Here is a 15,674-nt window from a genome sequence, read left to right as displayed (position 1 = left end):
GCTAACCAAATGAATGAATGAGGGGACACACTGGATTTAAAGGCTCATTTTCCTGTTTTTTTTTTTTTTTCTGATTCAGTATGTGAATCTATTTATGGTACTGTAATATCCATACTTTCTTACAATTTTTATTTATTTCTTTACATTTTTTTTTGGGGGGGGGGGGGGGGTGTATATATATATATATATATATATATATATATATATATATATATATATATATATATATATATATATATATATATATATATGTATATATGTATGTATGTGTAGTTCTGTCTGGTTCTCGAATCTAATTAACTGATAGCCGTGCGATATTATACAATTACAGCCCTCGTACAGCCTCTTCACCCTTGTGGTGTATTACTCCACCCACATCGAGAAACAAGCAGAAGAGTGAACAACTCACTACAGTTTAACAAACATTGCAGCTGTTTGATATAATGTACTTTTGAGGCATTTTTAGGCAAGAATGTAGTTGTTTATATTGCAACTATGCAGTTTATTTATAAGGATATGCCTATTTTTAAATATTTATAATTTTGGCATTACAGTTTTTTTTTTTCAATTGTTTTGCCACAAATTTAAGATCTCTGATGTCAATTTTCAAAACTCTAGACACAAAACTGTAAACACTCACTACTTCTAACACAGCTCTCCAGTGTTCAAAACTCTGCATGCTGCGTTCATTATCTTAAAAAAGTCTTGCATTTGCAGAATCATTGGTTCACATGATTCTTTTATCATACAAATACTAGAGGAATAGAACTTTAGATCACCAGCACACAAGATGCACATCGTTTAACAATCTTTAACAATCATTAAATATTGTTGTTTAAAATTTATGATACAGGTTTCATTATGGTTTATACATAAGTGTAGAGGGAACAGTACAGACAGTGGAAACACTGAACTAGTTTTATTCATTTAATCATAATGTAGCTTTACTGTAATTTCTTTCTCACTGCACGTCCCCAGATAGCTTATATATGGCATAATATATAGCAACATGTGCAAATTACAATTGGATTCCACATACTGTATATAAGATCTCATAATAGTCAATAATTTTGTCAAAATAGTGCAAAAATCACTGTTTACATTTTTTTCAACCATGTCATACATATACAGTGTGTGTGTGTGTGTGTGTGTGTGTGTGTGTGTGTGTGTGTGTGTGTGTGTGTGTGTGTGTGTGTGTGTGTGTGTGTGCGTGCGTGCGTGCGTGCGTGCGTGCGTGCGTGCGTGCGTGCGTGCGTGCGTGCGTGCGTGCGTGTGTGTGTGTTCATAACCAGCCATATGTACACCTATACAATGTATAGGTAATATATTTGTTGGGGTAAAATATATAACATAATAGATTATATATTTATATATTTACGTAACATATATCTACATATTTGTAATTGTAATAGTTTTTAAAAAATGGCAATATTTTGACATGTATGACATATTTTATATATGTACAATTCATATGAACTATTATGTCACATATGTAATTTGCATATATTTCTATTCAAGAGTTCCCACTTAGATATGCTTGGCGTATAAAGCAGGTTTGGCATGCTGTCCCGGGAGAGAACCCTGAGCTCGGAGATATTTGAGCCCAGGGCTCCCGCCCGGTCGATAAGCATATCAGGAGATCCGAGATCAGGTAGGTCTCGAGAGCTCCCCCTTTTTAGAAAAGGGAGGAAAAGGAGGAGAAGGGGTGGAAGGGGGGATTCTTCCAAACGAAGATAGAACATTAGGGAGAAAATGATCCATTTATAGTAAACTAGGATCACTCTGATTGGATTATTACTGATTACAGATGAGTGGCCAGACGTGCTCAATCATATCACGTGCTCCTCTCGAAATTAGTTTATGAAACTTCACTATATCAGATTTCTATCTGTGTTTCCATCAGTCTGGTCTTGTGGATTTGGTCACAGGTTCTCCTCTACATCACAGTGATGTGTTCATTACTCAAAAATCTTGGAAAGATCCTTCTGTCAGTGTGAATCCAGGCCTGATATTGGTCTGCTGTGATTGGGCTTTCTTACATACAGTACAGTAATGTCAAATATGATAACATTGTCTGTAAAAGTGGTACATGGATGGAACAAAGAAACCATAAATATGGAATAAGGATGAATAAAGATGAAATCTATAGATAATGTAGTCCAGTTGGGTCATCTTTTGTGGTAACTGATGTCATTTGATCTATCCTGAAACGTTCATCATCTAAACATGTAATATTGTACATCAGTTTCCATGCATCAAGAGGAATGCAACAGTTATTTGTCTTTTTGAGTGCTTGTATCAATTGATAATAACATCATGTGAAGTAAATGAATACGCATTTATTTCAAATGTAATGTTTGAGTTGCATTTTGAAATGGGATCAATTTGATGTTTAATTGTATTCTATTAAAAAGGTGATCTTAGTTCAATGAACAAAGTATCTTTGACTTGTGTGTATTGTATCCAAGCATTTGAAAAAAGAGTTAAGAGTTTTGCAAAAATGTGCAATTTTGGCAATGGTTGTGAATTTTGTGTCTAGAGTTTTGAAAATTGACACTAGAGTTCTGAAATTTGTGGCAAAACGATTGTAAAAAAACTGTACAATATTAAAGATTCAGCATGCTGATGACCATCAGCATGCTTGGAAATTGATGGTTGACCACCACAAGATAACACCAGAGACTTAGCGTTAGAAACCATAGCGTTTACTTTTCGCATTTCAGCTGATCAAATCATTATAAAACTGGTAAGTGACATACTAAGTCAATCTCTCCCTTTTCTATGCTGTAGTGCTGTATGTATACCATAGTAATCTGCTAGTGCTTTCTTTGCTTTAAATTTTTTGGGGTTAATTATTCTGATATCTAGTTTGCAACAGAGAAATACTGGGGAATCTCTGTAGACTGATGGCATTTCATGCTGTTCAGCCTTATAAACTTAAAATGTCAGCAAAAAATTACCTGTTTTGTCATCATTTTAGACATTAAGCAAGAGAATCATTCAAATACTAGCTCTAAAGTGACGTTGGTAAATTAGTTACGGTTTTTGCTGTTTTGACGTCAGCTGCAGATATGTATAAAGGGCAGAAGAAAGTAGTTCCTCATACAAAAGGGTTTTTGAGACTCTCCATGTTTGATTTTCCTTTTATATACACACAATTAAGCCAGTGAACTGTTGTATAAACGCAATATCACACTTGTAGCAGTGCGATAAGGCTGTATATCGTGACTGGTGGGGCACTAAGGCATTCAAGTCGACACACTACTCCCACTAGTGCTGACATACAGCAGTATCGCACTGCTACTCGTGTGATATCGCTAATATATAATAAATGCGTATTAAATCACATTCGTGGTATTCCTTAAAAATTACACAATTAGATTCTTCTTCTCCTCCAACTCTTCTTTCTCTTCCCTATCCTCCCTCATGATGTTCCTGAGTGCAAAAAAAGTCATATCTATTTTTGAACATTACATTTTGCAAGTTTGAATTTCTTTCTCTCCCTCATGACCTGCAAAAATATCATATTTTTACATATTATATTTTGCAGGCTTTCTCCTCTCACGACATTCCATACCTATTAAACACAGATATGGAGAATCTGTGTTTCTGTTGGCACACAAAACAGCATGAGGGTTAATTAACAATATTGTTCATCCAAAAACGTTGATCCTGTCATAATTTAATGGCACTTCGTTCAGTTTTCAGGTTTACTTTTGTTTCTGTTGATGCTTGCGTTACGTATACATTTTAATGGACACAAATAATTGACTACTATCTGTCGATGCTGAGCAATAATTAAATCCCATCAGCATCTGTTCATGTAATATCATGGGAGCTCATTCTCCTGTGCTTTCATCCCCAAAAGAAGAGGAGTTTCCTTCAAGAGAATCTACAAAACATGAGTTGCTCTTCTCTAGTTAAAGCAGAAGCGTTTGAGATTTCAGCATATATACAGTGCCATCTACTGCACAAATCAATGCACTGCAGACCCTAGACCAAAAAAATCCTTCCCTGCTGTATAACAAATGACCAGCGCTGACTCTCAACTACATTAATTCATTCCTCATTTGTCCACATTTTAGCCCACTGACCCTTTATAGCTCCCTAATACATGTATCCAGTCTTATTCTGCATAGTTCATCAGGTAATTTTGAAGAAATTATATTATAGTGTTTCCTCAGAATGTAATTACTGTACTCGCTCTGCCTATAAAACAACTTCATTATAGTACACATCGACCACTTTTAATGACCCAATCACAACTCTGTAGATTAAATTAAGCCCCGCCCAATCTTTGACTATGAAAAAAAAGGTTCCCTGTTTATTTAGTTCTGCTAAATTGCTCGTAGTGTATGAGTGTGTGAATGGGTGTGCATGGGTGTTTCCCAGTACTGGGTTGCAGCTGCAAGAGTATCCATTGTGTAAAACATATGCCGGAATAGCTGGCAGTTCATTCCGCTGTGGAGCTACAGAACATGTGTGATTTGTAGAGTCACTGCTAAGTTGAACCATAATGGAGTGAAGGTTTACAATTTACAAGTGTTTTTAAGTTTTAAGCCTGCGACTGAGCATTTCAAGAGAGTTTAGAACATTTGGCCACAAAAATGTATGATGTTTGGAGGTGTAACAAAGATTTATCATGTTTAATTATACTAAATTTTTATGATTTATGCAAAAAAAAAGAATGTTTTTCTTTGAACATTTTGACAATGTCTTGTTTCTAGTCCAAATATCTACATATCAAAGCAAAAACAAGATTATTTTACTCACCGCATTGGCAGTTAATTCAAAACAATATTTTTACTTGATCTAAGATTTTTTTGATATTTGTACAAGAAACAAGACAAAGCAAAGTACACAAAGCATTTTTTTCTACTGTGATTGTTTAATTTTAGTACCTAAATACTTCCAAAAAATCTGTCAAATAGAGCTATTCAAACCATCTTGTTAATCTATTCATTCATTTTCTTTTCAGCTTAGTCCCTTTACTAATCCAGGGTCACCACAGCACATGTTTTTTTTGCACAGCGGATGCCCTTCCAGCCGCAACCCATCCCTAGGAAACATCCATACACAATCACTCACACACTACAAACAATTTAGCCTACCCAATACACCTGTACCACATGTCTTTGGACTGTGGGGGAAACCGGAGCACCCAGAGGAAACCCATGCGAACGCAGGGAGAACATGCAAACTCCACACAAAAACGGCAACTGACCCACCTGAGGCTCAAACCAGTGACCTTCTTGCTGTGAGGCAACAGCACTGCCTACTGTGCCACTACGTCGCCCCCATGTTAATCTATTCATATCGCAATATTTATCACGTAAAAAATATATCACAATATCAGATTTTTCCAATATTGTGCAGCCCTAATTAAGATCGAACAACTAAAAGCCATATGGTCTGTTTCAATGATGCTTTTTGGTCTTTTTGGACTTCGAACAATTCAAGAACCTTAGTGTTTATATGGAGGATGAGAAAGCTTTCAGATTTCATCTAAAATATCTTAATCTGTGCTCCAAGGATGAATGAAAGTCTCATGGGTTTGGAATGACATGAGGGTGAGTGATTTAATAACATCATTTTCATTTTTATTTGAACTAATTCTTTAAGTAGCATCACAATTATGTACTGAAATCTGCTTTCTGATTTGCTCCAGAATAAGTTTTCTGTACTCAACCCTACCTATGGATCTGTATCATTGCAACACATCTTGACAGTGGAATATTTCACTCTTCCCATTCTTCTTCTCAATTCCCCAGGCTACATCAGCTTGGATGGGGATCGATCCTCAACTGCAATCTTTAAATCGTTCCAGCGATGCTCAGTAAGACCGATGTCTGGATTTTGGCAGGGCCACTTGAGGCGATTAACCTTTTTTTTTTTTGCTTGGAAGTCACTCCGTTGTGGCTTTTACTGTATGTTTCAGGTGCTGTGGAAAAGATGAAGTGTCTTTAAAGTGCCAGCGTTCCTGCTGATTGCAGCACTTTATCCTATGAGATATTTCTGGAGTTAGCTCCATCCATTTCTCCTTCTACCTTTATGAGTTTTCAACCCGAGAAGCTAAAGAGTGATGCTTCCTTCGCCGTACGGATATTCTCAGGGTGATGTGCTGCATTGGGTTTGCGCTAAACATAGTGCTCACCGCTCGGGCCAAGAAAGTTCAATTTTAGAATCATAGAATCTCTCTTGTGCCTCAAGGCGAAGCCCGGATGAGATTTGAGAAGGGGTACTTTTTCTTTTTTTTTTTTAACAAATGCTTTCTTCTCACCAACATAGCAGCTTTATGAACTGTGTGCGCCGTTACTGTAAATACACAGGGGGTAATATACTCTCACCAGACAGTTTATTTGGTACTCCTTGGTAGTTGCAGATCGGACCACCTTTTACCTTCAGAACTGGTTTAATTATTCTTGTTATGCATTCAACTGTCCGGTGATTTTGGTTCATAATCCACTGAAATCATGCAGCAGATCTGTGGAGCCATTTTAGTTAACTCACTTTCATGATTCGAGCTTTGTGACATGGTGTGTTTTCCTGCTGGAAATAGTCATCACAAGATGGACAAAATACAGATGCGATGATTGTGATTTTCTTGGCCAAATCTAATGTCCAATTTTTATTTATTTTTTGGTAATTTGAACCTGCCGATAATGATTTTTGCCTGTTCAGATCATGTAAAATCTATAACCAACAGCATATACAGACAAAAAATATCTTATATATATATATATATATATATGAATCATTTTCTTTTTGGCCTAGTCCGTTTATTAACCAGGGGTGGCCACAGTGGAATGAATCGCCAACTTATCCAGCATATGTTTTACACAACGGATACCCTTCCAGCTGCAACCCAGTATTGGGCGCATGTCTTTGGACCTGTGAGGGAAACCGGAGCACCCGGAACCCACGCAAACACGGGGAAAAACATGCAAACTCCACACAGAAATGCCAACTGAACCACACCGAGGCTCGAACCAGCAACCTTCTTGCTGTGAGGCGACAGTGCTACCCACTGTGCCACCGCAACACCCTATAATTTTTTATAATAAAGAAAATATATTATAGATTAATATTTAAAAATCCCCACGTGTATGGGTCCCAGTGTATGTGCGTGTGGTCCTGGTGTAGGTTATTCTGGTGTTGTGTGTGTACAGGTGTACAGTATGTTGTTGTTGTATAATGACATGGGTACAAATGTTGTACTCTAATAAGGTTGTTTACAGGGTCATGTCCTTGTAATTCCTCATGTCCCTGTAATTCAAAACACTTATAAATCATACTAATCGTGGTCTTTTGAAATGTAATTTTTGTGAGGGTTGTGTTTAGGGGAAGGGGTGGGGTAGATCGATATAATCACACCTATGGAATGTCCCTGTAAACCACATATACAAGAAGTGTTGGGCAGTAGCACTAGATTAACTAAATTTCTCAGTAGTGTGGTGGCAGAATCGCTATTTTCTAAATCACATAGCTTTTCGGTAGTTTTACCAGTCATTATTTATTCTATAGTTCTTATAAAGTTATTATATTATATATACCCCCCCCCCACCTTTGAATTATTTTTTTCTTTTTTAAATATTTCCCAAATGATGTTTACAAAGCAAGAAAATTTTCACAGTATTTTTTAATTTTTTTATTATAATTATTTGTTTTATTTCGGCTAGAATAAAAGCAGTTTTACCACTAAGTTTTACCCCACTTTAAAATTACCCTAACCTAACCTAATTAACCTAGTTAGGCCTTTAAATGTCACTTTAAGCTGTATAGAAGTGTTTTGAAAAAGTCTAGTCAAATATTATTTACTGTCATCATGGCAAAGATAAAATAAATCAGTTATTAGAAATGAGTTACTAAAACTATTGTATAGAAATGTGTTGAAAAAAATTTCTCTTCATTAAACTGAAATTGGGGGAAAAATAAACAGGAGGGCTTATAATTTAGGGGGGCTTATAAGTCTGACTCCAACTGTAGTTCACAATAGTTACTAATAATTATGTAGCATAATTTATTAAGAGTTGTAAATATTATATATACACAATACATTTTTGTATGTATTTCCCTTCACTGTAAATTACTATAGTGTTTTAAATGAGCAACACTTGGTTTTATTGGATTGTTTTTGTTTTGTTTTTGCTGTCATATTTAGTGTAATTTAGTTTGGAGCACCATAATTGCAGTAAATAACTGAACTGAACGATTATGTTTCTTGTTTCACGGACAGTTTTATTGGTCACGTAGATAAAGTTGACTTGGAATGAAGTTGAGTCGAGTTTAAAATAAAAAAAAAAAATCTTTGTAGCCAAGCTACTTTTGCCATGTAGCTTTTAGCTGCTTAGCTTGCTACATTTCCCAAGCTGTAGGTTTTAGTTTAAGTAGCTTAACTCACTACAGTTTCCAAGTACAGTAGCTTGCCCAACATTGTATACAACTACTGTAAGTGTGTCTGTATGAGAGAGTCTGCAGAAGAACATCCCTGGATGCACAACACTTTAAACTTAAAACAGATGAGCTACAACAGCAGAAGAAAAAGAAATATTAATAAGAAATGCTAACGTTTTAAATGATAAAGCCTCTGTTATTATGTAAACCTCTGTTGTAGTTATTTGGCTACTTAAAAAAATCTGGTAATTTTTTTTTTTGACCTCTAGTATCAACAAGGCCTTTTTACCCAGCTGGATATTTTGTCATTTTCAGACCCTATATTTAACCCTGGAGACAGTTGTGTGCCAAAATCCTTGTAGATCAGCAGTTTTCTAAAACACTCAGACCAGCCCGTTTGGCACTATCAACCATGCCATGCTCAGTCTCACTTAAATTGCCTTTCTGACCCGTCCTGATGCTCAGTTTAAACTTTATCTCTACATGCTGCCATGTGACAATGCACATGCCGCCTCTTCTGTTGTTCTGGCACCCAAATTGCTAAAGAAATTATGCTAATTCGATAATGGCACAAGCACGCCCCAAAAAATCTGTGCTGAACTCAATTTTCTGTTTGCAGAATGCAAATCCATGGCTCGGCGCGCACTTTTAAGTGGAATTGATTACCAGCAGCTTTTCTTTGGATGCCAATAGTATGTTCTGCATTTTGCAAGCTTTATTTACATGGGAAAAGAAGTGTTAGAAAACAACAACTCAAATAATCAGGTGTTAGATTTCGCAGCTGTTTATACTGGTTTGCTAAAGAAACAAGTGTCTGTGCTGAAATTTCTCTAATTTTTTTTCCTTTTTAGTTTGTCGTAAGACATTTACTCCTTTGGACTTTCTAGTAGTCATCATAACTCTGACAAACACTTCTATATCTATATTTGATCTGATGTAAGGAAGATTCTCAGCATTATCACTGTAATTTTCCGTTTTACTGTAAGTTAATTCTCACTGTTGTTCTTGTGCAGATTTATTTGCTAACCATTTTCTCATGTTATCAGTTGGAATCCTGCATCGCTCGCTGGTTCGAGCCTTGGCTAGGTCAGTTGGTGTTTCTGTGTGGAGTTTGCATGTTCTCCCTGTGTTCGAGTGGGTTTCCTCCGGGTGCTCCGGTTTCCCCACAGTCCAAAGACATGCGGTACAGGTGAATTGGGTAGGCTAAATTGTCCATAGTGTATGAAAATGTTGTAGCAGTAATCGAGACTCATCAGACCAGGCAACATTTTTCCAGTCTTCTATTATCCAAGTTTGGTGAGCCTGCGTGAATTGTAGCCTCCATTTCCTGTTCTTAGTTGGCAGGTGTAGCACCTGGTGTGGTCTTCTGCTGCTGTAGCCCTTCTGCCTCAAGGTTGGACGTGTTGAGTGTTCAGAGATGCTCTTCTGCATACCTCGGTTGTAACAAGTCGTTATTTGAGTTACTGTTGCTTTTCTATCAGCTGGAACCAGTCTGACCATTTTCCTCTGACCTCTGGCATCAACATGGAATTTGCGCTCACAGAAGTGCCGCTCACTAGATATTTTTTTTCCATGCCATTCTCTGTAAACCCTAAAGATGGTTGTTCGTGAAAATCCCAGTAGATCAGCAGTTTCTGAAATACTCAGACCAGCCCGTCTGGCACCAACACTTTCAGTCACTTAAATCGCCTTTCTTCCCCATTCTGATGCTCGGTTTGAACTGCAGCAGATTGTCTTGACCATGTCTACATGCCTAAATGCATTGAATTGCTGCTATGTAATTGGCTGATTAAAAAATATGCGTTAACGAGCAGTTGGACAGGTGTACCTAATATATTTGAGTGTATGTGTGTGTGTGTGTGTCTGTGTGCACGTGTGCTAGTGTGTAAATCTATTTTATTCCATCAAATTGATTACTATGACAGTCTTCAATGTTATATTATCCTTTAGAAATAGTTCTAAAATGCTGATTTGTTGCTTTTTCTTTGAAGTTTGTTAGTTTATTTTTTATTAATGAAAACAGTTGTCTCATTTAGCATTTTTCTTAGAATGTTTGTGAAAGAATAGCATTTTGGAAACTTATTTTAAACATATAATGCCTTCTTCATGAATAAAACTGATAAAGTCTTCCAAAAAATCAATAGAAATAATTTGTGATTATCAAATTTTGTTTAAAAAATGTTCAATAATAATAATAATCCTAGATTCATAGACACTATTTGAATAACACAGATTTTCCAGACACTAAACTCATCCAAACTCGCATTACTTTTGATTTAAATGTTGCTCTGTCGGCTACTCAAGATACTCAAACAAACAAAAACAAAACACACACCACAAATCAACCTCTGAACTACTTCTCCGTATTAAACTAGAACTGGAAGACGTATTTTAACAACAGAAAAGAAGAAAAAAAGTGCCACTGTTAACTTCTTTCTGGCGGATGTCAGAAATGGCACCATTCTGCCAATTACAGACTAGGACAGCACTTTTCTTTCCCTCGCTGTGGCAGAATGAAGAGCTGGAGTAACAAAACTTCTCAAACTGCTCTTCAGATTGCAGAAGTACTTTTTTGTGTGTCATTTCTCCTATAGGTTATGATTACAGTGTCACCTTAAGAGCTCGTCTGCAAATCCCTTCTCTTGTCAGTTGGACTTACTTTTCATCCTCATATATATATATATTTCCAGCAGGTTAAGCTAAGAAACGGGTGACAGTAATTGTTATTTAAACAAAAGGAGACATATCTGTACGACAGGCAGAGGGGAGACAATATCAGTGCCTGCTACTTAACACTTTCTGTTTCTTCTGTAAAAGGTTTATAAAACCCGAGCTTGTTCTGGTGGTCCCACATCTCCCCCTGTGGAAAGCAAATAGTAATGCAGCTGGAGAAAGTATAAGTACAGTACAAGTTTCATCAAACTATCATACATCTTATTTATTAGCATGATACAATCAAAGCAGTTTTGAGAGGAATGCATTATGCAAGCGCATCAACCGTCCCCTGATATTTTAGATAAGTGCGAATTATAGTTTCATCATGATGCACTTATGAAATAAATCATCCTCCAATGTCCTCACTGAGCATTGTGGAGAACAGAATGCATTGTGTTTATATTCACACAGATGTGATTTATGACTTTGATTACATTCAAGTCGATTGCAGTCATTTATATATATATTTTAGGTTTATTTTTATCTAAAAATGTTACTTGGAAAAATAAATAATCTTACGAGGATGTTTTTTTGTTTATTAGCTCTACTTAAGTGTGTTTTGCTTATAATGGTGCTTATAAAGTTGATATTATTCATACAGATCTTTCTACTTTATGTAATATTAATGTAAAGTTTGAAGCTGTTGGAAAGCAACTGTAACAAAATACTTTTGATTAGTATTGGTATAATGGTGTAAAGCACTTTTTGGTTTACAATTTTGACTGTCTTTGATTTAAAACATACTTTTTTGTTTTACTTTTTGTTAACATTCAAGCCTAATAAGTCTGACTTCAACTGTATATATGTCAAAGACACTAAACATTATTATTTATTTATTTATTTATTTATTTAGGTAGGTTCCAGCATCCAGAAGAAACATAAATTCATCAAAATTTGTAATTGTAATTTTGTCACTGGACATTTGCTGAGGCATAATACTGTATGTGTACACAGTTTATTGTTCATTCAACAGGCTTCTTCCAGTATGCTACTGATAAATAGGCAAAATAATTAAAGGATAAAGATAATTACTGCAATCATGATGTCAGCGTATGCTGATTACATTCCAGTGGAGCGTGCCTTTAATGACCCTTTCTGCGGCAGTGGGTGTTTCATTGTGCAAATACAAAGAGTTTGATCAATACATGAAAACATTGTGCAGGTTTGCATAAAACGATTCAGTTCTGCTACTCTGGGTTTTATTCAGAACTAAGCAGATTAACGAGTAATCAACTGTTTACATATGCATCGGTTGCAGTTTGCTTATTTTGCAGATCCACTAAGCATTGTGATCAATCAAGCCAAACACCAAAGTTCATTCATTTTAAAATGTATAATCTCATTTTGCTCAGAAATGGGAGTGTCCCACAAGGGTCAGTTAATGGTCCTGCTTAGTTTTTCTTTGCTAAATTTATATGATATCTTTCATTCTTATTAAAATAAAAGTTTTGCTTTGTTCTGCAGCTTAAGGAACGATGACAGATCTTTAATTTGAGCACCTTTATCACTGTCAACTGATCACCGTCGCCTCTCCGGTGGTGTAAAGAACAAGGACATTGTGTGATAGTCTCTAGAAGAGAAAGCGTACCTCTGAACCTCCTAATCAAATACAGCTTTCCTGAATGCCAATTACCAGCGGACCATGCAAATCAGTCTGGAGAGGAGAGTGACTTTCTCTTTACTGGCCTGCGTTAACCTCTAGAGAACACAATCTGTCCCTTAGGAGAGCTGGGAAGTTAATGAAGTGAACGGCTGGATAAGTACTAAAGCATCTCTCGCTCTCTCGTTGATGTCATGGTTTTGCTACGTTAACTCACCGTGTGGACATTAGATCTGGTGATAATATTCTGTATTAGGTTTGCATTAGCTGTAATTGATACTATATTAGGATATTTGTATCACTGCTTAATATTTTGAGGACACAATTAGCAAGGATATTTCAGAAATGGGAGGGTGTCCCACATGGGTCGGTTAATGGTCCCCTTTAGTTTTTCTTTTGCCACCTTTTAAAGCATCTGGATGTTCTCCAGATGTTTTATATTTACAGTCTTTCCTGAGTTCCTTGTCCATTTCTCAGATTAGAATTAAAATTCTCAAAACTCCCTGTTCAATCTTCACATCGTGTCACTTGTGCACATCATCACAAGCAGTTTCTCATTCCTTTGAACAAGTTGCAAATGTTTTTGTACATCCATGCAAATGATTATGTGCAATTCTCTGCTTTTTCATGAATTATCAGTTGCTTATGTCATGTTGAAAAAAAAAAATCATTATTTTGGTCTCTGTTGGTCCCCCACAACATTTAATCGTTTGCTCATGACACAGGTCATAACATGCAAAACGGCTGAACAAGTTGTCATAATATTATTTGTCATTATGCATTTTTCTATACATTTCTATCAGACTTTTTTTTTCTAAATCTGTCTACAATTGGTACATATCTCCCAGGTGAATCTTGACTTTTTCCTAATGAAGGTGCATCTCAAAGGGGATTCCTATGTTCACATTTCTACTTTTTTACTTTTCTTTGCAGTGCTGTCTTTTGCTTTCTGTATCACAATGATATGATCTGGCAACAAATTACAGTACAAAAAGCAAAAAAAAAAATTACTATTAAAATAGTCATATTTTATATCAGAACACCCCTCCAGAGTACACGGTTATATTAACAACATGACTAAGTAATTTGACTGCCTTATACATACACAGTGACACAGGGACCTTTAATTCTTATGACATTCAATTGACACAGAAATGTTTTGAAAGATGAACTAAGGATTTTGTGCAAGAGATTGGCTTTTGCAGGTAATCCATGGTGTTTTGTTAATTGTACGCATTATTTTAAGAAATGTGCTTACTGTTTTGCAAAATTTCAATTCTGATCTAAGAAATGTACCAAAGCGACTGAGAAAAACTGTAATAAAATAAACTCGCAGCTTCGTTCTGATGCATAAAATACAGTAATTATTCTTTGATAAAGGGAATTTGGTCAGGAAATGACTGTCAAATGACTGAATAAGTACTGAAGCATTTTCCTGAAGCTTCTCTCGTGCTCATAAATTCAGTTCAATTCACCTTTATTTGTATAGCACTTTTACAATGTAGATTGTGTCAAAGCAGCTTCACATAGAAGATCATAGTAAATTGAAACAGTGTCAGTTCAGTTTTCAGAGTTTAAGTTCAGTTCAATTCAGTTTAGCTCAGTTCAGTGTGGTTTAATAATCACCACTGAGTCCAAACACTGAAGAGCAAATCCATCGATGTGCAGCTCTACAGATCCCGAACCATGCAAGCAAGTGGCGACAGCGGCGAGGAAAAAACTTCACCAATTGGCAAAAGTGAAGAATTAAAAAACCTCAAAAGAAACCAGGCTCAGTTGGGCACGACCATTTCTCCTCTGGTCAAACGTCTTGTGAAGAGCTGCAGTCTATGCGCTAGAGAAGTCCCTTGAACGTCACATGCTCTCCACTCCTTTTTAACCACCACAGCAGCTGCTCAGGATACGGCTTGGTCCAGGATTATGAAAACCTTGGGATCATCTCGTCGCTGGTCTTGGATCAAATCAGTGGCACTGCGGGACTCTGAGGGCCTTGGGGTGAGTATCCTCAGGTGGAAATAGAGAATAAAGAGAATAATTAGTGTAGCTGCTGTTCAAAGTGTATATAAACAAGATGCAAAAACCGGTGTGGAGCACATTCATGTATCATACCACTAAGTGATGCACTGAGTGTATGCTTTACTAAAAAGATAGGTCTTTAATCTAGTTTTGAACTGAGAGAGTGTGTCTGAGCCTCAGACATTATCAGAAAGGCTATTCCAGAGTTTAGGAGCCGTAAATGAGAAGGCTCGACCTCTTTTACTTGACTTTGCTGTTCGAGGTCTGAGAAGGCCTGAGATTTGAGATCTTAAAGAGCGGGTTGGATTGTAGCGAGACAGAAGGTTGGTTAGGTAAACAGGAGCTAGATTATTTAAAGCTTTATAGGTAAGAAGCAATCTTTAAAAAATCTATACGAAATTTAACAGGCAGTCATTGTGAGGATAAAATTGGGGTGATATAATCATATTTTCTAGACCTGGTAAGAACTCTGGCAGCTGCATTTTGTACTAGCTGAAATTTGTTAATAGAGGATGCTGGGCAGCCAGCAAACAGAGCATGACAGTAATCCAGCCTTGAAGTCATAAATGCATGAACTAGCTTTTCTGCATCTGAGATGGATAGCATACTTTGTAACTTAGCGATAGTTCTCAGATGAAAGAAAGCAGTTTTTGTGACATTGGGTATATGATTTTCAAAAGCTAAATTGCTGTCTAATATGACACCCAGATCTTTTATAGTAGAGCTAAGGCTTACTTTGTATCTCTCTAATTGCAGGTCGAGTTGTGAGATCTGCTGTGTACAGGATTTAGGCCCAATAAGTAATAATTCTGTTTTGTCTGAGTTTAAGAGAAGGAAATTGTTTGTCATCCAGTCTTTAACATCTTTAATACACTCAGTTAGCTTAGACAGTTCAGACATCTCATCAGGTTTAGTTGAAATATATAATTAAATATCATCTGCATAGCAG

Source organism: Danio aesculapii, chromosome 1, assembly GCF_903798145.1.
Source record: "Danio aesculapii chromosome 1, fDanAes4.1, whole genome shotgun sequence".
Classification (NCBI taxonomy): domain Eukaryota; kingdom Metazoa; phylum Chordata; class Actinopteri; order Cypriniformes; family Danionidae; genus Danio; species Danio aesculapii.
This window is presented reverse-complemented; position numbering follows the sequence as displayed.